This window comes from Taudactylus pleione, unplaced genomic scaffold, assembly GCF_031769625.1.
Source record: "Taudactylus pleione unplaced genomic scaffold, aTauple2 ptg000043l, whole genome shotgun sequence".
In the NCBI taxonomy this organism is placed as follows: Eukaryota; Metazoa; Chordata; class Amphibia; order Anura; family Myobatrachidae; genus Taudactylus; species Taudactylus pleione.
The window spans coordinates 14775399-14801827 of record NW_028284445.1 but is presented as its reverse complement, the minus strand read 5'-3'; positions in this window follow the sequence as shown (position 1 = coordinate 14801827).

Below are 26429 nucleotides of genomic sequence, written 5' to 3'. Positions count from 1 at the left end.
AACCCTGCTGCACATTTTGCAGCTTCATCGGCTCTGTTGTTGCCCAATGACACCGGGTCACTCTCACATGTATGGGCTTTGCACTTAATTACTGCCACTGTTTTGGGCAGTTGGATTGCTTTTAAAAGATGTTTTATGTGTCTAGAATGTGGAACTGGTGTGCCTGCTGCTGTCATAAAATTTCTCAGATGCCATAGAGCTCCAAAATCGTGCACGACTCCGAACGCATACCTAGAGTCAGTGCAAATGTTAACAGATTTGCCTGCTGCCAGTTCACATGCTCTTCTTAGTGCTACTAACTCTGCCACCTGGGCTGAGTGAGGAGGACCAAGAGGTTCAGCTTCTATGATGTCTGTGTCATTTACAACAGCATAACCTGTACATAATTCACCTGTGTCTGTTTGTCTATGACAACTCCCGTCCGTGTAAAATGTCACATCCACATTCTCTAAAGGTGTGTCACGTATGTCAGGTCTAGCAGTAAAGGTCTGATTTAGATATTCCACAATCGTGTGTATGTTATGTCCGCTGAACTCACTTCCCGCCAGCAACTCGTCTCCTTCCACCCTTTGTACATATGGTAAATACGTTGTTGGATTCAGCGTACTGCATCATTTAACAGTGATGTTTGCAGGTGCAATTAGATCTAGTTCCCATTTGGTAAATCTAGCTGAGAGTTCAGCAGAGCAGAAACAGCGTGGGGAGTGTAAACAATGATATCATGGCCCAATACTACGTCCTCACTTTTACTCACCAATACAGCCGTTGCTGCTACACTTCTTAAACACGTTGGGAGTGATCTTGCTACAGTGTCCAATTGGGCACTGTAGTATGCTACGGGCCTACTGGCATCACCATGTTTTTGTGTGAGGACACCTGCAGCACAACCATCGGCTTCCATACAATACAAATCAAAGGGTTTTTCATAATCAGGTATTCCCAATGCTGGTGCTTTTGTCAGACTATCCTTAAGATTAAGGAAAGCCTGCTCTGTTTCCTCTGTGTGTATGACACGATCGGGCTTTGAGGAAGAGGCTAAGTCCTGTAAAGGCAAGGCCAAAATAGAAAAACCTGGGATCCACATTCTACAGTATCCACACATCCCCAAGAAGGTATGAATTTGCTGTTGGTTCTGCGGCAGTGTCATGCTCTGTATAGCTTGAATTCTGTCATTTATGAGATATCGTAACCCCTGGGTTAGGCAGTGTCCCAAATATTTTACTCTGGATTGGCACGGCTGTTGTTTGTCCTTAGCAACCTTGTGTCCTGTGTGCGAGAGGTGAAGCAACAAAAGTTTAGTATCATTTAAACATGACATAAACAAATCAGAACATAGCAATAAATCGTCCACATATTGAATTAGAACAGATCTATTGGCTGGTTGGAAAGATTTTAAACAGTCATCCAAGGCCTGGGAGAAGATACTGGTGCTGTCTATGAAACCTTGGGGCAATCATGTCCATGTGTATTGTACCCCCCTGTATGTGAAAGCGAATAAGTACTGACAGTCAGGGTGAAGAGGCACAGAGAAGAAAGCAGAACAGAGGTCAATGACAGTGATTTGGGTTGCATTTGGTGGGATCTGCATAAGAATGACAGCTGGATTTGGCACTACAGGAAATTGGCTCTCTACTACCTTATTAACACCTCTAAGGTCTTGTACCAGCCTATAACCCCTCCCACCACTCTTCTTTACCGGAAAGATGGGACTATTGGCTACACTAGCTGTACGAACTAAAATTCCCTGTTGTAATAATGGCTCAATTATTGGATAAACCCCTAATTCTACCTCCTGTTTTAGTGGGTATTGGGGAATTTTTGGAGCTTGCCTACCGCCTTTTAAAGTTACCATTACAGGGCTTACGTTTGCCATTAATCCAGTGTCCTGTCCATCCTTGGTCCAAAGTGAATCTGGAATTTGGGATAACATTTGATCTACCTGAGATGAATTTTCATTCACACTGGTAGAGTGATACATTATCCTTTGGGGAGTGTCCAATATATCCCTCACCTCGTGCGCAACTCTCTCTGGGATAGCTAGAAATACACCATCAGGGTTGCAATACATGACACATCCCATCTTACATAATAAATCTCTTCCCAGTAGGTTAGTAGGAGCCGTTGCAGCCAGAAGGAAAGAATGCCTAGTATGCAGCAGCCCGATAGTAACCTCTGTGGATTTTGTTAAAGGATAATGTTGCACTTTACCGGTTACGCCCATTGCTGGTACTGTCTCGTTGGTTACCTGTAAATTAACAGGAGATTTTATCACTGACCTGGTCGCCCCTGTGTCTACAAGAAAAGGATATTTAGTACCAGCTACATCAACCATCATGACTGGCTCTTTCCTAGCACCTCCCGTTAACCTGACTATCTGTAGACTACAGGTATGACCTGACCCCTAGCGTTGGCTCCCGCTCTTCAATAAAGCATTAACGGCCACAATTGGAGCTGGTGCCTGTTGGACATTCGCTGGTCTCTGTGCATATCCCTTATGGGGATATCCAGGTTTTCCCTGATTTGGGGGTCCTACCCTTTTTGCCGTACAGTTCCTACTTACATGTCCTGGCTGGTTACAATTGAAGCATGTTCGTGGATTGGATGAAGAAAAGGGTTGTTGTGCGAGTTGAGCAGGAGGGGGAGGTGGCGGGTATGGGTAAGGATATTGAGTTTAAGGATATGGTGGGGGATATGTAGTTTGTGGGTAGTATGGGACTTGTGGTTGTGTAGGATAAGTGGGATAGGGCTGTGTTTGTAGGATTAGTGAGGGCATATAACTGTTCAGGTGCAAGTGTGTGTGTGGGTGCAGGTGTGTCTGCTGGCTGCGATGGTACCATCATTCCTTCCAGAGCTTGAATACTGACAGCCATTAGTTTCTCGCTCTGTGTCTCTCTCTTCTTTGAGATGTTTTTATCATGTTCTATGGCGGATTCTATGAAGGTATCTATTGTGACTCCCCTCCAGCCAGGCTGTGTGGTCTGAACCCGGGTTTTTAGGTTCTCTTTAAGGCCATCCATGAGTATGGTGACAATCATTCCCCTGTGGTGAATGCTATCTTTAATATCCTCTAACCCAGTGTACTGGGTGATAGCCTGCAGAGCCCGGTCACAAAAATCTTCTGCAGATTCACTCTCCTTTTGCTTTATGGTGAAAATTTTGTTCCAGTTAACTACTACTGGAAAATATACACCCAATTGAGTTATAATACGGGTAATGTTACCTTGGTTTACTTGGTCTGTTAAGGGAACGTCACTATCCAATACACAATCTGTGATGAATTTTGTCACGTCGATATTGTGTGGTAGACAGGCCCTTAACACCACCCGCCAATCTTTATTGGTGGGCTCATGAGAACTACCCAAATTTCTCAAAAATCTTTGACATTTGGCTAATTCCTTCTTGGGATCGGGGAAATCATTTATGATGGAATTTAGTTCTGCTCTTGTCCAAGGACAATGCATTACCACATCCCTTGTAGGTACCACTCCGTTCGCATCCGCATTCCCATACGGAACAGTGATTGTCCGAATGGGATGCAGACCGTCCGCAGTGCTACCTTTGACCTTATTACCTGGCTGGGGGTTTAGTCTGTTGCTGCAACGTATAGTATTAACAACTTCCTCCATGGGTGCAGAGGAGTTTAACACTTCCCGTGCTGTTACTGATGGAGGTGGTGGCACCACTTGAGCTTGTCGTGGTGTCGCATCTAACATGTGTACAGCATGGGAAATGGCAGACATAATAATAGGCTCATCATCCGCATCATAAACATTTTCTTTATGGTTACTTAAGAGAGGGTACAAATTGCTTGTTACATTTTTATGAGTTTTTTCAATGACTGTACCCGCACCCCCATCCACATAAGGTGGCGGTGGTGCGCGTGAACTACTAGCAATACCTTCTGCAACGCTACCTTGCCGCACGTATGTGCCATTTTGCAGCTCGCACGTATTGCAATCCAGCACCGCGGGTGTATTTGCTGGCAATGTGTTCGCAACGCTAGTTTGCGTCGCTTGCACATTTTTAAGCCACGCATCCCCTTCATGCTGCCACAATTTTAAACATTCATAATATTTTACCTTTTTCTCTTGAGAGCGCATCAGACTGATGTGATCTCGGACATTATCCAATACATCTTTAGCAAAACTACCAATCCTGGAAAATGGTATAGCACTCTTCATCGTTATTTTAAACCATACGTCACGATACCTTATTGCATAAGTACCGTACTTAGTATGCATAATACGAAGGGCCAATGCAAGCGGCGCTTCCATTAGCAGCACATCATTGTCTAACATTTGTATTGTTTGCGTGGCTCCCATCTTGGGACAACTCCTATGTTTTTCAATAAAAATTTATACTGGTGATAGATAATTAAGATACTTTCACTTACCTGCGGATGCCTTTGAAAAAGGATGTATCTGCAAACCCTGTGGAGGACTTCTAGACGCTTCCACTCACCTACGGAAGTAAAGGCCGCTTCCGCTCAGCAATCCCTTTTTGACTACCTTTCAACTGCTAGGGGGCAGCAAAGTACCCTTTGTGTTCCAGTTGATTTCGTCCACCCTCTCACCAGTTCACAATCACAATTTAACCAAAATTATGCGGTTCAATTATAGTGTTCAAATAAGCCTAACAGATCACACACATTGATTACTGAACGCTATAATCACGCTGGGAGCCGAACCCTAACAAAAATAACAACCCATACACCTGCTTTGTGTAAAGTAAACGGTAAGCTACTACCGAGTCACTAGGCCAACTCCTGCGCCTAGCACTTAAGGGTCCTACGATACCCTTAACATTTAGGTCCCGTGTTACACCCTAAACTAGTACTCACAGTTACACACTTTTTTCCTGCGCAGAAAAATACACGTTAACCCAGTTTAGGCAATAATTGAAAGAATGTAAACTCAACAGCTTTGTTCAAACACGTGGCAGCACTACCGGAGGTCTATTGTGTGACTAGTCACATACACAATAATGTGGCTACCACACAACCGTATGACTTACCCTTAGCTGCGTATGCAAAAGTGCGTCTCTATTGCACGCGCAAAAATGCGACTCAGCCGCGTGCGCAATACTGCGACACCCTTTTTAGCGTAAAATACTATCAACAAAGGAAAACAAACTTTTTCCTTTCTTGTCCCTGGATTCTAGTCAGCGTCCCTTGCTCACACGATAACGGGTAGCGATCTCTCAGCACCGAGTGGTTGCAGGTAAAACTGCCTGTGGCCACTATCCACCCTTTGGTGAGATATCGATAACCGCAGGTATATCGTGTGAGTAGGTAAGTGACCTCACTCTACAAGCCCCCAACTAAGGATTCTGGATTACTACCTTTATACGCACCTACCTATACCTTCTAAAACCTGCCTATAAACCTCTAATATTGACGCTATTTGCGTACGCAGTCATACAGTGAAATAAAGACTTTAGACCTTGAACATGTGTTTCCAAAGCACAAAATATTATTCAAGTAAAGTACAGTCAGTTACACGCTATGATCTAAGTACAATTTAGCGCAAAGAATTATACAGACCCAAGATACAGTCATACATACGCACGCGCTCTGGACCAGATCCCGGCATCAGCAAGATAACCTCCGTCAATCAGCAATCAGCAAGAAGACTCCTGAATGGGGTCACAACCCACACATTTATACCCTTCCCGAAATAGACAACACAATAGAGAAGTTTGTTGCTGATCCCATTGGTTCCCCATCATGGTGCGCATGTTACAGGGCATTTAACAGGTTGATTCAAATGGACACAGAACAGCCTCTAACAGCTTGCTGCCTCCGTTTCCCGCCTCATGCAAATCTTGGCTGTTGGTTTTACAATGAACATTCTGGTGCTTTAAGTCTCTAAGGTCCATAAATTGCGAATGCATGTTGCGATCTCCACACCGATGGTACCAGGAAGCTGTTGAGAGAGTGCAGATCAGTATAATACCAAACACGGCTTACTTATCACGTATTAAACCTTAGATACCAAAATAGCCTTTATTTCACAGCATTTGTAATAAATGGATAAAACTTGGATCTTTTATTTTATAGCTATGGAACCTTTTGTGTAAGTGTGCTTTATGTAAGTATTAGGGATATGGGTAAAGACGCTAGTTAGTTTTGTGCAGGAGCGTGCGCACTAAGCTAATGAAAAGCGTTAGCATACTGGGCTTTATGCATTCGCTAATGTGCGACATTTTAACAGCGCAACTCTGTGTATTAATGTGTGTATGGGGTATGGAAAAAGATGCGATCGTTAATGTTAATAGTAGCATCGCCATATGTACTTAAGTGTGAGTTTAGCTAAAATGGCGCTGAGCGGCCATTCGCAAAATGGCATCTTGCCGATCTCATTTCCAAAATGGTGTCTTGCGGCCATTCGCAAGATGGCGTCATTTCGATCTTATTTTGAGCTGATCTTGTCTCTATTGCCAATTATCCAGCTTCAACAAGAGCTATCAAGTAGCATGTGTAGTATTTTCATAAATTGGTAACTGAGGGGTTCACTCAGCAGCCAGACTCATTGCAACAGCTACCCTGATAGAATGTAGCCAGGAGTGGATTTGCGGGTACCTTTAGCGGGGAGATTCTCAGTGGGCCGATTGGTCTGTGTGGCCGCTTGTCAAATATGGACCCGCCCCATTAGCGCGTCACTAGTCCTGGCTTTTTTGCATGACAGACAGCCCGCTGGCAAGCAAGAGTGGCTATATCATGAGAAGAGAGTCCTAAAAGTCCCCACACAGCAGAACTGCAGCTGCGTAGGGCCACACATGCCAGTGATACCATGCACCTCGGAGGCTGAGGCTAAAAATGTGCAAAGACCTATTGTGAGAAGCAGAGGAGGTGTGACCAGTGCTGTGTGGGTGTGACCAGTGCCATGTGGGCGTGTACATCCCTTACACACTATCAGCCCCAATGTCTCCTTAAATACATAAAATTAGAAAAATTACATTATTTTGTGAGGAAAGTAGAAATACAATTTTAATACCTATGATTTATGGCCAGCCGTATGGTCAGCTCTTGGCTGGTCATCATCATGCTGTCAGGATGATGACCCTAGTTTTATGTGGATGCCTGGAACTGTAGCTCCATCCGTCCCATCTGGTACTGACCCCATAGGGCAGGGATAGCCAACCTCGGTCCTCAAGAGCTACTAACAGTTCATGTTTTCCAGACCACCTAGCTGGTGCACAGGTGTATTCATTACTCACTGACACATTTGAAAAGATCCACAGGTGGAGCTAATTATTTCACTTGTGATTCTGCGAGGAGACCTGGAAAACATGCACTGTTGGTAGCTCTCGAGGACCAGGGTTGGCTACCCCTGCCATAGGGTATATTTTGAAAATGTAGCCTATGCATAACTAGGTTAAACCATTGGTATGATATTAAGTTCCTAATATAAACAGGATAGGTTTAGTATATAGATGTTCATTCTTACCCAACTGTCATGGTGATGTTGTGTGACATCACCAAGTTCGATATGAACAGTGGGAAAAGCTTGTACAATTCAAGCCAGTCTTTATTCTGTACCTGTAGGTCAGGGGTTCCCAAATACGGTCCTCAAGGCACACTAACAGTCCAGGTTTTGAGGATAGCCATACTGGAGCACAGGTGACTTAATTAGTACCTCAGTTAGTTTGATTTAACCATCTGTGCTCAAGCCTGGATATCACCAAAACCAGGACTGTTAGTGTGCCTTGAGGACCGAGGTTGGGAATCACTGCTTTAGGTCATGGCTTCTGCTTTAAGAACTGATTACTTCTTTCTCATTAAATTAATTGAAAAACTCATTGCTTTACAATAACATGACTTTCTATGTTGTTGACTGCACTAATAGCAATCATATGTTGCAGCTTGAAACCCTGCGAACACAATCCAATCCAAGCTGCAAAGATGTAGTTTAAATTTCTATTAGTATTCTATTAAAATTCTTTGGATGCTTTAACAAAAATAACATGATTTCGCTCCGGTTCTCATAGCTCAGGCCATGATGCAAGCTGCTGTGGCTTGAGACGTGACCAGATGCATTTACTTAACATTTTTCTTGCTCCTAAAAATAGGAGCGAATGTACAGTATACAGAAATTGTTAAACAAGTCTAAAACCTATTTATAAATGCAAAAAGCATTACCTATTTTTAAATGTAACTCCACACTTATTGAAAAAATCCATGTATGAGATGTCTATCTGTAAATGTTATAGGGATAAATAAGTGTCTTACACTGACTTAGGTCAGTTTTGCAACCTCAGTTTGAACTGACTGGAAACTACTGTGAGAATAACTGCACACTATATATTATCCAGTGCACAGTACATGCAATGTAACATGAATCACTTACTATACATGGAATACACACAGTGCAAAATAAAATGCGTTGTGTATCCTCATACGCTGCCCAAAGTTAATGACTCTTATGCTGGGTACACACTAAGGCAACCGATTGGTCAGCTGATTCATCCGCCGTCCAAGTGGCCGATTGGTAATCTATACACACTTACAAATTGGTCACTCGATGTGCCTGGACTTACGTCACAACTGGGATGGAGCATTTAAATTTGTCCTCCCAGGTGATTGGGCTGTTGGCCGGTCTCCCATACATACAGCCAGAGGGGTGACCCCAAGGTGCAGACTTGCCCCTCAGTGACAGAAGCCGAGTGCTACACTGTACTATTAAGTGCAGCACCTGGCTCCTGACACTGTGAGGGAGCCGGCACTACACACAAGGCAGTCTGCTCCTCCTGCACCCCCACAGTAAGATGAACGGAACCACGGGAGTTCGGGGCGCGTGGCCATGTCCATTCCCACGAGGCCACGGGGGGGCGCCACTTCAGCCAGACGTATTGAAATATATCAGCAATATATATCGGCAACTTCTGTGCTGCAGGATCAACCTGATATGTCTGTAAACAACGGTGTTCACAGTCATATCAGGTGTACACCCCCGCCGATGCACTCGCGATATATATATCGTTCATTGTTCAAACGAACGATATATTGACAAGTCTGTACCCAGCATTACTGAATTTAAAGTACTGTGCCTCAGGAATAGGAATAATAAAAAAAAAAAGTGACAAATTGCACACTTCTGCAGACATCAACCTTGCTTACGGTTCTCTTAGTGGAAGCACAGTGTAAAATATCCAATAGGGGGCCTGCTCATGTGTTTTTACTCACTCGCCATGGGCGTGTACAGTATATATATATATAGCAGGTGCAGGGGTGCCATTGCTATGGGACCTAGAGGTTTAGAGGGCCCGGATCCTGGTTATATAGTTGCATACCAATTCCCAGATTTGCCTGCTAAGCAATTGGGTCTGACCTGTTGCCCAGTCTGAATGTGTTGACATTATATTTTTTGTAAGAGGCGTGTTTAGTGGATGTCATAATGGTAAGTGGGCACTGTAGTATGGCATAATCTGACCTGGATGGCACTGTAATGTGGCCTAATCTGACCTGATAATTTTAATGTGATATAATATGAACTGGAGGGCACTATAATGTTACAAAATATGAACTTGGCACTGTCTGTAATGTTGCACAATATGAAGTGGCACTATAGTGTGGCAGAATAAAAGCAGGGGGCACTGTAATGTGGCATAATATGACAACATTCTTCACACTGTTGATTTTGTTTTATCCTAAATATTGCCTGGGAAATATGGGAAGTCCATAACTAGTTTATTTGAGGCATAAGGCATTCTTTCCCCCCTCTGTCTCCATCTCTCTCTCTAAAACATAAGTATGCATAAATAATATATGAATACCATGGATTCAACATTGTGCTGGAAACATTCCTGATCCATGTTGCCATGATAGCATCACACAGTAGCTGTAGATTTGCACCTATAACAGCTGCCGTTTTTCCATAGAGAATGATATTTTCACTGGTACCTGGGTGCCGCCAGGACTTAACTCAGGATTGTAGGAGTTTACGCAAGTAACCAGGTGGCTACAGGGAATAAGGCTGAAGTAGGAGACAAGAAGTTAGGTAAATGGAGCCAGGTAAAATATAAGTAACTAGAAACAAGGGCTGAGACCAGGGTAGAACACCAGGCTGGAAGGTCTGTAGCCAAGAACAAGATGCTAGGAGGTCCGAACACCAGCAAGACACAGGGACTGAAGCTGAAGATAACCAAGGGCTGCAATCAACAAGAGGCTTCAGGGAGTAGGTCATCTACATGCAGGCTTAGTCAACTGGGACAGGCCCCCCTAAATCATGCTACAGCTAAATGGCTGCATATATGGAAGCAGCCAGTAAGCCATCCCGGCTGCTTAATAACAGCCGGGACTGTAATTCAGTGCAGCCGCTGCGGACCCTGGTTGCCTGGCAACAGCCGGAATGCAAACGGCCAGTGTAAGCCATCACATGGTACCCAGCAGGCGTCCAGGCTGCTAGTGTCAGCCGGGACAGAGGTGGGCAATGTAAGCTGTCGTGAGTAGTAGTACTGCCATATATCTTTGATATAGGTTGTAATATTGTAATACTTATTTAAAATGCTGGCCGATATATTATTACATGTAGGTGTCTTTATTTGATTAAATGTGTTGTTTTAACTAATCACTGAGGTTAAGAGTAATGCAGCCCCTGTTAAGGTTAGAGAGCTACTCATGCAGCCCGATAAGTATAAGAGTGCCCTTCACTGGCCTAGTGTGTCCAAGATTCCATGACTAACTTGCTCATCAATGGCTCATATATATAATACTAGCGGTGATACCCGGCGTTGCTCGGGTTTGATGAATGGACCTTGAAGTACATCTGCAGCCTTAATTTTTCACCTTGACCTGGCCTATAACCCCATTCCATTAATCCTGAAAAGGACCCCACTGTTGTTAACATGGTTTTAGCCCTGAAAAGGACCTATCTTTTCATTTATATAGAGTATTTAGACACTGTTACCTCAACACTGAGGTATTAACAATGCTGTTTGTTTTTCCATTAGGAGCCAGAAGGAAAAGGCTGTCGGAAGCCCCCACTCTTGAACATGCCACATACAACTGCCCATGGGAACAGCAAGGAGTTTGCAGGTCAATACCTGCTACCTTTAAAGACTGACCTTGGGCCTTATTGTTGGTCATTGCAAAAGACAGTCAGATTGGAAATTGCAATCTATTGAATTCAAATGGCATGTCTGTTGGTATGACTGGGATGTGAGTAATGAACACATCCTCTCCTGTACCACATCCTGTTACGATAGTTGCTTCAATGACATGGGCTTTAAGAGAAATCTTTGCTGACAAACATTGGAGACCATGGCATATGAAATTGTGCTTGGAGGAAATTAGTAACTGTCAGTGCAGGTGGCAGCAGAGAGGCACAGTGATAAGCATTGTTGTCTCACAGCAATGTCTGCAGTCATGAGTTTGATTTATGACCACAGCCCCAGTGTTTTTGTGGATTGTCTCCCAAATAAGTGCTGTGGTCAGGGGTATATTATTTCATGTTCATTTGCTGTCTGAGGGCCTGATTCACAACGGATCGCTATTCTGCTTATATGCATGCAACACAGTTGCTATTATCAGCGGTGATATGTAAATGTTTAAATTCACATTGTGATCGCATCCTAACATAAGGGTGCCACTTCCCCTTACTCAAATTCGTATACTAGGGGAACATAGCGAAACCATCGGTAACATCGAGTAACATCGGACCCATACGCACACTTGCACAAGCCCTGACCTTACTCAGAAATTGCTACCAGCCACGCACGCTATCAGTGCTTTGGCTGCTTATAATCACGCAGTGGATAATGTATGCACGCACTTCCTGTCAATCACTCTGCTTTGGGTCTGCGTATCCCCAGCAATCGCAGTTCCCATCGCAATTTCTAGTTCACGCACGCGCACAGCGATGCATACGCATGCGCAGGGCATAAACATCGACCGATTGCGTACGTATTAGCATCTGCGTTCCTTGCTGTATCAGGCCCTGAATCAGTAGAATTATGTATTTTTTGTTTTACTGATGAAATCATTATTTTTAGATATGTGCGCTGACAATCGTGTTTTTTTTTTGGTTTTGGATCTGGATCTCCCCTGGTTTTGGATCTGAATCTGGTTTTGGATTTTTTTCCTCCGAGTTTTGTTTTCGTGTTTTGGTTTTGGATCTGGATTTTTTCTTAAAAAATCATAAAAACAGGTAAAACCACATAATTTGGGCATGTTTTGGTTCCTACAGTATTATTAACCTTAATAACAATGATTTTCAGACATTTCTAGGAATTTTTAACCACCTCACAGCTCTCAATATTGATTTCACTATTTTTCACCAATATAGGCCAAAGGCTGCAGCATATATGCCTACCCTCCCGGTTTTCGCGGGAGGCTCCCGATTTTTCGGGTAACCCCCCGCACCCCCGGAAGGGTAGGCATTTCTCCCGCATTCTGCCCACTTCCTAGTGAAGTGGGCAGAATTAGGAGAATACCCGCGGCAATCGCGGGTCTCCGTGAAGGGGGCGGGGCTTAAGCTGTGATTCTGCATGAATCACAGCATTTGGCCCTGCCCCCTATGTAAATTGTGCCCAATCGCGGCAATTTTACAGTGAGGGGGCGGGGCTTAATGACGTGAATCGTCAAGCCCCGCCCCCGTCTGCCCCCTGCTGCTTCTCTTACCCGGGCTTCTCCCGGGAAGAGAATATTAAAGGTAGGCAACCCTGGGCTGCAGCGCGCTGGCTGGCTAAAGTAAGCAACAGAGCAGCGGCACGAACGCACGGCAGTTTAAAAAAATATCAGACATCTATGAAACATTGCCACACAGCAGTGGCAGACAGGATGGCAGCTTAATAAACTATAATAATGTCAGTCGGTAATGCCCAAAATTGTGCCAAATGTAAGTGAAAGAGGTGCATGATGAAATTGTCCCTCCCACCCACTCTTATGTGGGATATTAAAAAGGACATGCACAGTTTAACAAACCAAGCACTTTAGCCACTAGGACTGACACTTTCATGGCTGAACTCCTTGGTTTGTTTGGGCCCCCACAAAACATTTTTTGGAAGGACTACCTTCAATTATTAAGGAGGAGGTTGATGATGAGGGTGTTGGTGGTGGAGATTGCAGGTTATGGTCCAAACTGCTGGTAGCTGATACGGGACTGCTTGTTATTAATTTACAAATTACAATTTTGTTAAACAAATTGCATGAACTCGCTGCAAATGACGTAACAGGGAAGAGGTGCCTAGATGGTTAATGTCCCTTCCTCTACTAACTTTGGCTTTACAAATGGAACAGATGCCTTCACAACTGTTGTCAGAATTTAGATTAAAATAATTCCACACCCAAGACGTTGCTTTTCTGGCTTTCTTTTTATCATTAGCAAGAACTGCTGCCACTGGTGGCTGATTTACGCAAACCACATCCTTATCATCAACATCCACATTAGCGTCAGATAGGACACAAATTTCCCCCTCATCCTCCTTTTGCACTTCCTCCACACTATCATCCTCATTTTTTAATAATTCAACACGTGAGAAGTGGATTTTTTTGTCTTTTGCTCCGGCATGACAACAATGGGCTTTGGCTTTTTCAAACCATGGGCAACAGCTGTTGCCTTACACAAAGGACATCCTCAACATCAACATCATCATCACCAACATCTTCATCATTAACATCCTCATCATCCTTAGCGCCTTCAACTACCAAAATATCTTCCTCCTCCATGTGCAATTCCACAAAAGCATCCTCAATGACTGCGTGTGCAAGATGTTGACTGCCCTTCCCCACAGTTACAGAGGGCACACAAATGTTGGAACTTGGAGCATCCTCCAGTACACTAGTATTTAGGTCGGGCTCACACATGGCAACCGCAGACACACTTGCACTCTCCTCGGGGATTTGTGATTTCGATTTCTCAGGGCACACAGTTAGTTTTTCTGGAGCTGTATTAACAACTTTCACATTTTTAATTGGACCACCACCACTACTACTACAAGCAGAAGGGCTATCAGAATCAGCAGTCTTCATAAAGAAAGAAGGCCTAAGCCTTATCCTTTCCTTGACACTTCGTGTAGTGAATGGCATATTGCCAATTTTTTGTTTATCTAAAGGCAAACATCCTTTCAATTTTTTTTTCTTAACTTCAGTAAAACTTGCTTTACCATATCGATGGCGTGACTTAAGCCCTGAGGCATGGGCCTTCCTAGAGGTTGAGGAAGTTGATGGCCTTGCACTGCTGGCGGCAGATACAACATGTGGTTCTTGGCCTTGCTCTCCTGTCACGTGACAGCCCTCCTTATTTTTTCTGCAGTCTAGAAGCAGTGTCACAATCACCAATAGTGTAGCCAAGGTGCGGTTACAAAATTCACACACGTGCAGTCGTGCGCATACAAAAAATATTAGATAAAAAGACAAATGATGATTTTTATTTTTTGTCACCTCCAGTAGAACTTGGGCCCAGAGTTGTTTCTGGAGCACGACTGTAGTCGGGCAGCGCAAGGTTGCAACTTGCATTGCTGGCTGGCTCTTGTGCGCTACTGTGGTTAAGGCTAACACCCATGAGCACACAGAAGAAAAAAATATGACACCTTAATTGTTTTTTCTTTGGTTGAGCACGACTGGAGTCGCTGGATCTTGTGCGCTACTGTGGTTAAGCCTAACACCCACGCACACAAAGAAGAAAAAAATATATAAGACACTTGTATTGTTTTTTTTTTTTATTGAGCACGACTGGAGTCGCTGGAACTAGTGCGCTACTGTGGTTAAGCCTAACACCCACGAGCACACAGAAAAAAAAAAAATGACACTTTTATTGTTTTTTCTTTTATTGAGCACGACTGGAGTCGCTGGATCTTGTGCGCTACTGTGGTTAAGGCTAACACCCATGAGCACACAGAAGAAAAAAATATGACACTTTAATTGTTTTTTTTTTTAGATTGAGCACGTCTGGAGTCACTGGATCTTGTGCGCTACTGTGGTTCAGCCTAACACCCACGCACACACAGAAGAAAAAAAATATAAGACACCTTAATTGTTTTTTCTTTGGTTGAGCACGGCAGGAGCCGCTGGATCTTGTGCGCTACTGTGGTTAAGCCTAACACCCACGCACGCACACACACAAGAAAAAAATATATAATACACTTGTATTTTTTTTTTTTTATTGAGCATGACTGGAGTCGCAGGATCTTGTGCGCTACTGTGGTTCAGCCTAACACCCACGCACACACAGAAGAAACAAATATATGACACTTTAATTGTTTTTTTTTGATTGAGCATGACTGGAGTCACTGGATCTTGTGCGCTACTGTGGTTCAGCCTAACACCCACGCACACACAGATGAAAAAAATATATAAGACACCTTAATTGTTTTTTCTTTGGTTGAGCACGGCAGGAGCCGCTGGATCTTGTGCGCTACTGTGGTTAAGCCTAACACCCACGCACGCACACACACAAGAAAAAAATATATAATACACTTGTATTTTTTTTTTTTTATTGAGCATGACTGGAGTCGCTGGATCTTGTGCGCTACTGTGGTTCAGCCTAACACCCATGTACACACAGAAGAAACAAATATATGACACTTTAATTGTTTTTATTTTTATTGAGCATGACTGGAGTCACTGGATCTTGTGCTCTACTGTGGTTCAAACTAACACCCACGCACACACAGAAGAAAAAAATATATAAGACACTTTATTTGTTTTTTTTTTTGATTGAGCATGACTGGAGTCGCTGGATCTTGTGCGCTACTGAGGTTCAGCCTAACACCCACGCACACACACACACAAGAAAAAAATATATAATACACTTTTACTGTTTTTTTTTTTATTGAGCACGACTGGAGTCGCTGGAATTTGTGCGCTACTGTGGTTAAGCCTAACACCCACGCACACACAGAAGAAAAAAATATATAAGACACCTTAATTGTTTTTTCTTTGGTTGAGCACGTCTGGAGTCGCAGGATCTTGTGCGCTACTGTGGTTCAGCCTAACACACACGCACACACACAAGAAAAAAATATGACACTTTAATTGTTTTTTCTTTTATTGAGCGCGACTGGTCACTGGATCTTGTGCGCTAATGTGGTTAAGCCTAACACCCATGCACACACACAAGAAAAAAATAAATAATACACTTGTATTGTTTTTTTTTTAATTGAGCACGACTGGAGTCGCTGGAATTTGTGCGCTACTGTGGTTAAGCCTAACACCCACGCACACACAGAAGAAAAAAATATGACACTTTAATTGTTTTTTCTTTTATTGAGCATGACTGGAGTCGCAGGATCTTGTGCGCTACTGTGGTTCAGCCTAACACCCACGCACACACAGAAGAAACAAATATATGACACTTTAATTGTTTTTTTTTGATTGAGCACGACTGGAGTCACTGGATCTTGTGCGCTACTGTGGTTCAGCCTAACACCCACGCACACACAGAAGAAAAAAATATATAAGACACCATAATTGTTTTTTCTTTGGTTGGGCACGGCTGGAGTCGCTGGATCTTGTGCGCTACTGTGGTTAAGCCTAACACCCACGCACGCACACACACAAGAAAAAAATATATAATACACTTGTATTGTTTTTTTTTTTATTGAGCATGACTGGAGTCGCTGGATCTTGTGCGCTACTGTGGTTCAGCCTAACACCCATGTACACACAGAAGAAACAAATATATGACACTTTAATTGTTTTTTTTTTTATTGAGCATGACTGGAGTCACTGGATATTGTGCTCTACTGTGGTTCAAACTAACACCCACGCACACACAGAAGAAAAAAATATATAAGACACTTTATTTGTTTTTTTTTTTGATTGAGCATGACTGGAGTCGCTGGATCTTGTGCGCTACTGTGGTTCAGCTTAACACCCACGCACACACACACACAAGAAAAAAATATATAATACACTTGTACTGTTTTGTTTTTTATTGAGCACGACTGGAGTCGCTGGAATTTGTGCGCTACTGTGGTTAAGCCTAACACCCACGCACACACAGAAGAAAAAAATATATAAGACACCTTAATTATTTTTTCTTTGGTTGAGCACGTCTGGAGTCGCAGGATCTTGTGCGCTACTGTGGTTCAGCCTAACACACACGCACACACACAAGAAAAAAATATGACACTTTAATTGTTTTTTCTTTTATTGAGCGCGACTGGTCACTAGATCTTGTGCGCTAATGTGGTTAAGCCTAACACCCATGCACACACAGAAGAAAAAATATAAGACACTTGTATTGTTTTTTTTTTATTGAGCACGACTGGAGTCACTTGATCTTGTGCACTACTGTGGTTCAGCCTAACACCCATGCACACACAGAAGACAAAAATATATAAGACACTTTAATTGTTTTTTTTTGATTGAGCACATCTGGAGTTGCTGGATCTTGTGCGCTATTGTGGTTCAGCCTAACACCCACGCACACACACACACAAGAAAAAAATATATAATACACTTGTATTGTTTTTTTTTTTATTGAGCACGACTGGAGTCGCTGGAATTTGTGCGCTACTGTGGTTAAGCCTAACACCCACGCACACACAGAAGAAAAAAATATGACACTTTAATTGTTTTTTCTTTTATTGAGCATGACTGGAGTCACTGGATCTTGTGCGCTACTGTGGTTCAGCCTAACACCCATGCACACACAGAAGAAACAAATATATGACACTTTAATTGTTTTTTTTTTGATTGAGTACGACAGGAGTCACTGGATATTGTGCGCTACTGTGGTTCAGCCTAACACCCACGCAAACACAGAAGAAAAAAATATATGACACTTTAATTGTTTTTTTTTTGATTGAGCACGACTGGAGTCACTGGATCTTGTGCGCTACTGTGGTTCAGCCTAACACCCACGCACACACAGAAGAAAAAAATATATAAGACACCTTAATTGTTTTTTCTTTGGTTGGGCACGGCTGGAGTCGCTGGATCTTGTGCGCTACTGTGGTTAAGCCTAACACCCACGCACGCACACACACAAGAAAAAAATATATAATACACTTGTATTGTTTTTTTTTTTATTGAGCATGACTGGAGTCACTGGATCTTGTGCGCTACTGTGGTTCAAACTAACACCCATGCACACACAGAAGAAACAAATATATGACACTTTAATTGTTTTTTTTTTTATTGAGCATGACTGGAGTCACTGGATCTTGTGCGCTACTGTGGTTCAAACTAACACCCACGCACACACAGAAGAAAAAAATATATAAGACACTTTATTTGTTTTTTTTTTGATTGAGCATGACTGGAGTCGCTGGATCTTGTGCGCTACTGTGGTTCAGCCTAACACCCACGCACACACACACACAAGAAAAAAATATATAATACACTTGTATTGTTTTTTTTTTATTGAGCACGACTGGAGGCGCTGGAATTTGTGCGCTACTGTGGTTAAGCCTAACACCCACGCACACACAGAAGAAAAAAATATATAAGACACCTTAATTGTTTTTCTTTGGTTGAGCACGTCTGGAGTCGCTGGATCTTGTGCGCTACTGTGGTTCAGCCTAACACACACGCACACACACAAGAAAAAAATATGACACTTTAATTGTTTTTTCTTTTATTGAGCGCGACTGGTCACTGGATCTTGTGTGCTAATGTGGTTAAGCCTAACACCCATGCACACACAGAAGAAAAAATATAAGACACTTTTATTGTTTTTTTTTTATTGAGCACGACTGGAGTCACTTGATCTTGTGCACTACTGTCGTTCAGCCTAACACCCATGCACACACAGAAGACAAAAATATATAAGACACTTTAATTGTTTTTTTTTGATTGAGCACATCTGGAGTTGCTGGATCTTGTGCGCTACTGTGGTTAAGCCTGACACCCATGCACACACAGAAGAAAAAAATATGACACTTTAATTGTTTTTCTTTTTTGATTGAGCATGACTGGAGTCGCTGGATCTTGGGCGCTACAGTGGTTAAGCCTAACACCCACGCACGCACACACAGAAGAAAAAAATATGACACTTTAATTGTTTTTCTTTTTTGATTGAGCATGACTGGAGTTGCTGGATCTTGTGCGCTACTGTGGTTCAGCCTAACACCCATGCACACACAGAAGACAAAAATATATAAGACACTTTAATTGTTTTTTTTGATTGAGCACATCTAGAGTTGCTGGATCTTGTGCGCTACTGTGGTTAAGCCTATCACCCATGCACACACAGAAGAAACAAATATATGACACTTTAATTGTTTTTTTTTGATTGAGCACGACTGGAGTCACTGGATCTTGTGCGCTACTGTGGTTCAGCCTAACACCCACGCACACACAGAAGAAAAAAATATATTAGACACCTTAATTGTTTTTTCTTTGGTTGGGCACGGCTGGAGTCACTGGATCTTGTGTGCTACTGTGGTTAAGCCTAACACCCACGCACGCACACACACAAGAAAAAAATATATAATACACTTGTATTGTTTTTTTTTTTATTGAGCATGACTGGAGTCGCTGGATCTTGTGCGCTACTGTGGTTCAGCCTAACACCCATGCACACACAGAAGAAACAAATATATGACACTTTAATTGTTTTTTTTTTTATTGAGCATGACTGGAGTCACTGGATCTTGTGCTCTACTGTGGTTCAAACTAACACCCACGCACACACAGAAGAAAAAAATATATAAGACACTTTATTTGTTTTTTTTTTGATTGAGCATGACTGGAGTCGCTGGATCTTGTGCGCTACTGTGGTTCAGCCTAACACCCACGCACACACACACACAAGAAAAAAATATATAATACACTTGTACTGTTTTTTTTTTTATTGAGCACGACTGGAGTCGCTGGAATTTGTGCGCTACTGTGGTTAAGCCTAACACCCACGCACACACAGAAGAAAAAAATATATGACACTTTAATTGTTTTTTTTTTGATTGAGCACGACTGGAGTCACTGGATCTTGTGCGCTACTGTGGTTCAGCCTAACACCCACGCACACACAGAAGAAAAAAATATATAAGACACCTTAATTGTTTTTTCTTTGGTTGGGCACGGCTGGAGTCGCTGGATCTTGTGCGCTACTGTGGTTAAGCCTAACACCCACGCACGCACACACACAAGAAAAAAATATATAATACACTTGTATTGTTTTTTTTTTTATTGAGCATGACTGGAGTCACTGGATCTTGTGCGCTACTGTGGTTCAAACTAACACCCATGCACACACAGAAGAAACAAATATATGACAATTTAATTGCTTTTTTTTTTATTGAGCATGACTGGAGTCACTGGATCTTGTGCGCTACTGTGGTTCAAACTAACACCCACGCACACACAGAAGAAAAAAATATATAAGACACTTTATTTGTTTTTTTTTTTGATTGAGCATGACTGGAGTCGCTGGATCTTGAGCGCTACTGTGGTTCAGCCTAACACCCACGCACACACACACACAAGAAAAAAATATATAATACACTTGTATTGTTTTTTTTTTATTGAGCACGACTGGAGTCACTGGAATTTGTGCGCTACTGTGGTTAAGCCTAACACCCACGCACACACAGAAGAAAAAAATATATAAGACACCTTAATTGTTTTTTCTTTGGTTGAGCACGTCTGGAGTCGCTGGATCTTTTGCGCTACTGTGGTTCAGCCTAACACACACGCACACACACAAGAAAAAAATATGACACTCAAATTGTTTTTTCTTTTATTGAGCGCGACTGGTCACTGGATCTTGTGTGCTAATGTGGTTAAGCCTAACACTCATGCACACACAGAAGAAAAAATATAAGACACTTGTATTGTTTTTTTTTTATTGAGCACGACTGGAGTCACTTGATCTTGTGCACTACTGTGGTTCAGCCTAACACCCATGCACACACAGAAGACAAAAATATATAAGACACTTTAATTGTTTTTTTTTGATTCAGCACATCTGGAGTTGCTGGATCTTGTGCGCTACTGTGGATAAGCCTAACACCCATGCACACACAGAAGAAAAAAATATGACACTTTAATTGTTTTTATTATTTGATTGAGCATGACTGGAGTCGCTGGATCTTGTGCGCTACTGTGGTTAAGCCTAACACCCACGCACGCACACACAGAAGAAAAAAATATGACACTTTAATTGTTTTTCTTTTTTGATTGAGCATGACTGGAGTTGCTGGATCTTGTGCGCTACTGTGGTTCAGCCTAACACCCATGCACACACAGAAGACAAAAATATATAAGACACTTTAATTGTTTTTTTTGATTGAGCACATCTGGAGTTGCTGGATCTTGTGCGCTACTGTGGTTAAGCCTAACACCCATGCACACACAGAAGAAACAAATATATGACACTTTAATTGTTTTTTTTTGATTGAGCATGACTGGAGTCACTGGATCTTGTGCGCTACTGTGGTTCAGCCTAACACCCACGCACACACAGAAGAAAAAAATATATAAGACACCTTAATTGATTTTTCTTTGGTTGGGCACGGCTGGAGTCGCTGGATCTTGTGTGCTACTGTGGTTAAGCCTAACACCCACGCACGCACACACACAAGAAAAAAATATATAATACACTTGTATTGTTTTTTTTTTTATTGAGCATGACTGGAGTCGCTGGATCTTGTGCGCTACTGTGGTTCAGCCTAACACCCATGCACACACAGAAGAAACAAATATATGACACTTTAATTGTTTTTTTTTTGAATCAGCACGACTGGAGTCACTGGATCTTGTGCGCTACTGTGGTTCAGCCTAACATCCACGCACACACAGAAGAAAAAAATATATAAGACACCTTAATTGTTTTTTCTTTGGTTGGGCATGGCTGGAGTCGCTGGATCTTGTGCGCTACTGTGGTTAAGCCTAACACCCACGCACGCACACACACAAGAAAAAAATATATAATACACTTGTATTGTTTTTTTTTTTATTGAGCATGACTGGAGTCGCTGGATCTTGTGCGCTACTGTGGTTCAGCCTAACACCCATGCACACACAGAAGAAACAAATATATGACACTTTAATTGTTTTTTTTTGATTCAGCACGACTGGAGTCACTGGATCATGTGCGCTACTGTGGTTCAGGCTAACACACACGCACACACAGAAGACAAAAATATATAAGACACTTTAATTGTTTTTTTTTAATTGAGCACATCTGGAGTTGCTGGATCTTGTGCGCTATTGTGGTTCAGCCTAACACCCACGCACACACACACACAAGAAAAAAATATATAATACACTTGTATTGTTTTTTTTTTTATTGAGCACGACTGGAGTCGCTGGAATTTGTGCGCTACTGTGGTTAAGCCTAACACCCACGCACACACAGAAGAAAAAAATATGACACTTTAATTGTTTTTTCTTTTATTGAGCATGACTGGAGTCACTGGATCTTGTGCGCTACTGTGGTTCAGCCTAACACCCATGCACACACAGAAGAAACAAATATATGACACTTTAATTGTTTTTTTTTTGATTGAGCACGACAGGAGTCACTGGATATTGTGCGCTACTGTGGTTCAGCCTAACACCCACGCACACACAGAAGAAAAAAATATATGACACTTTAATTGGTTTTTTTTTGATTGAGCACGACTGGAGTCACTGGATCTTGTGCGCTACTGTGGTTCAGCCTAACACCCACGCACACACAGAAGAAAAAAATATATAAGACACCTTAATTGTTTTTTCTTTGGTTGGGCACGGCTGGAGTCGCTGGATCTTGTGCGCTACTGTGGTTAAGCCTAACACCCACGCACGCACACACACAAGAAAAAAATATATAATACACTTGTATTGTTTTTTTTTTTATTGAGCATGACTGGAGTCACTGGATCTTGTGCGCTACTGTGGTTCAAACTAACACCCATGCACACACAGAAGAAACAAATATATGACACTTTAATTGTTTTTTTTTTTATTGAGCATGACTGGAGTCACTGGATCTTGTGCGCTACTGTGGTTCAAACTAACACCCACGCACACACAGAAGAAAAAAATATATAAGACACTTTATTTGTTTTTTTTTTTGATTGAGCATGACTGGAGTCGCTGGATCTTGTGCGCTACTGTGGTTCAGCCTAACACCCACGCACACACACAAGAAAAAAATATATAATACACTTGTATTGTTTTTTTTTTATTGAGCACGACTGGAGGCGCTGGAATTTGTGCGCTACTGTGGTTAAGCCTAACACCCACGCACACACAGAAGAAAAAAATATATAAGACACCTTAATTGTTTTTTCTTTGGTTGAGCACGTCTGGAGTCGCTGGATCTTTTGCGCTACTGTGGTTCAGCCTAACACACACGCACACACACAAGAAAAAAATATGACACTCAAATTGTTTTTTCTTTTATTGAGCGCGACTGGTCACTGGATCTTGTGTGCTAATGTGGTTAAGCCTAACACTCATGCACACACAGAAGAAAAAATATAAGACACTTGTATTGTTTTTTTTTTATTGAGCACGACTGGAGTCACTTGATCTTGTGCACTACTGTGGTTCAGCCTAACACCCATGCACACACAGAAGACAAAAATATATAAGACACTTTAATTGTTTTTTTTTGATTGAGCACATCTGGAGTTGCTGGATCTTGTGCGCTACTGTGGATAAGCCTAACACCCATGCACACACAGAAGAAAAAAATATGACACTTTAATTGTTTTTATTATTTGATTGAGCATGACTGGAGTCGCTGGATCTTGTGCGCTACTGTGGTTAAGCCTAACACCCACGCACGCACACACAGAAGAAAAAAATATGACACTTTAATTGTTTTTCTTTTTTGATTGAGCATGACTGGAGTTGCTGGATCTTGTGCGCTACTGTGGTTCAGCCTAACACCCATGCACACACAGAAGACAAAAATATATAAGACACTTTAATTGTTTTTTTTGATTGAGCACATCTGGAGTTGCTGGATCTTGTGCGCTACTGTGGTTAAGCCTAACACCCATGCACACACAGAAGAAACAAATATATGACACTTTAATTGTTTTTTTTTGATTGAGCATGACTGGAGTCACTGGATCTTGTGCGCTACTGTGGTTCAGCCTAACACCCACGCACACACAGAAGAAAAAAATATATAAGACACCTTAATTGATTTTTCTTTGGTTGGGCACGGCTGGAGTCGCTGGATCTTGTGTGCTACTGTGGTTAAGCCTAACACCCACGCACGCACACACACAAGAAAAAAATATATAATACACTTGTATTGTTTTTTTTTTTATTGAGCATGACTGGAGTCGCTGGATCTTGTGCGCTACTGTGGTTCAGCCTAACACCCATGCACACACAGAAGAAACAAATATATGACACTTTAATTGTTTTTTTTTTGAATCAGCACGACTGGAGTCACTGGATCTTGTGCGCTACTGTGGTTCAGCCTAACATCCACGCACACACAGAAGAAAAAAATATATAAGACACCTTAATTGTTTTTTCTTTGGTTGGGCATGGCTGGAGTCGCTGGATCTTGTGCGCTACTGTGGTTAAGCCTAACACCCACGCACGCACACACACAAGAAAAAAATATATAATACACTTGTATTGTTTTTTTTTTTATTGAGCATGACTGGAGTCGCTGGATCTTGTGCGCTACTGTGGTTCAGCCTAACACCCATGCACACACAGAAGAAACAAATATATGACACTTTAATTGTTTTTTTTTGATTCAGCACGACTGGAGTCACTGGATCATGTGCGCTACTGTGGTTCAGGCTAACACACACGCACACACAGAAGACAAAAATATATAAGACACTTTAATTGTTTTTTTTTAATTGAGCACATCTGGAGTTGCTGGATCTTGTGCGCTATTGTGGTTCAGCCTAACACCCACGCACACACACACACAAGAAAAAAATATATAATACACTTGTATTGTTTTTTTTTTTATTGAGCACGACTGGAGTCGCTGGAATTTGTGCGCTACTGTGGTTAAGCCTAACACCCACGCACACACAGAAGAAAAAAATATGACACTTTAATTGTTTTTTCTTTTATTGAGCATGACTGGAGTCACTGGATCTTGTGCGCTACTGTGGTTCAGCCTAACACCCATGCACACACAGAAGAAACAAATATATGACACTTTAATTGTTTTTTTTTTGATTGAGCACGACAGGAGTCACTGGATATTGTGCGCTACTGTGGTTCAGCCTAACACCCACGCACACACAGAAGAAAAAAATATATGACACTTTAATTGGTTTTTTTTTGATTGAGCACGACTGGAGTCACTGGATCTTGTGCGCTACTGTGGTTCAGCCTAACACCCACGCACACACAGAAGAAAAAAATATATAAGACACCTTAATTGTTTTTTCTTTGGTTGGGCACGGCTGGAGTCGCTGGATCTTGTGCGCTACTGTGGTTAAGCCTAACACCCACGCACGCACAAACACAAGAAAAAAATATATAATACACTTGTATTGTTTTTTTTTTTATTGAGCATGACTGGAGTCACTGGATCTTGTGCGCTACTGTGGTTCAAACTAACACCCATGCACACACAGAAGAAACAAATATATGACACTTTAATTGTTTTTTTTTTTATTGAGCATGACTGGAGTCACTGGATCTTGTGCGCTACTGTGGTTCAAACTAACACCCACGCACACACAGAAGAAAAAAATATATAAGACACTTTATTTGTTTTTTTTTTTGATTGAGCATGACTGGAGTCGCTGGATCTTGTGCGCTACTGTGGTTCAGCCTAACACCCACGCACACACACAAGAAAAAAATATATAATACACTTGTATTGTTTTTTTTTTATTGAGCACGACTGGAGGCGCTGGAATTTGTGCGCTACTGTGGTTAAGCCTAACACCCACGCACACACAGAAGAAAAAAATATATAAGACACCTTAATTGTTTTTCTTTGGTTGAGCACGTCTGGAGTCGCTGGATCTTGTGCGCTACTGTGGTTCAGCCTAACACACACGCACACACACAAGAAAAAAATATGACACTTTAATTGTTTTTTCTTTTATTGAGCGCGACTGGTCACTGGATCTTGTGTGCTAATGTGGTTAAGCCTAACACCCATGCACACACAGAAGAAAAAATATAAGACACTTTTATTGTTTTTTTTTTATTGAGCACGACTGGAGTCACTTGATCTTGTGCACTACTGTGGTTCAGCCTAACACCCATGCACACACAGAAGACAAAAATATATAAGACACTTTAATTGTTTTTTTTTGATTGAGCACATCTGGAGTTGCTGGATCTTGTGCGCTACTGTGGTTAAGCCTGACACCCATGCACACACAGAAGAAAAAAATATGACACTTTAATTGTTTTTCTTTTTTGATTGAGCATGACTGGAGTCGCTGGATCTTGGGCGCTACAGTGGTTAAGCCTAACACCCACGCACGCACACACAGAAGAAAAAAATATGACACTTTAATTGTTTTTCTTTTTTGATTGAGCATGACTGGAGTTGCTGGATCTTGTGCGCTACTGTGGTTCAGCCTAACACCCATGCACACACAGA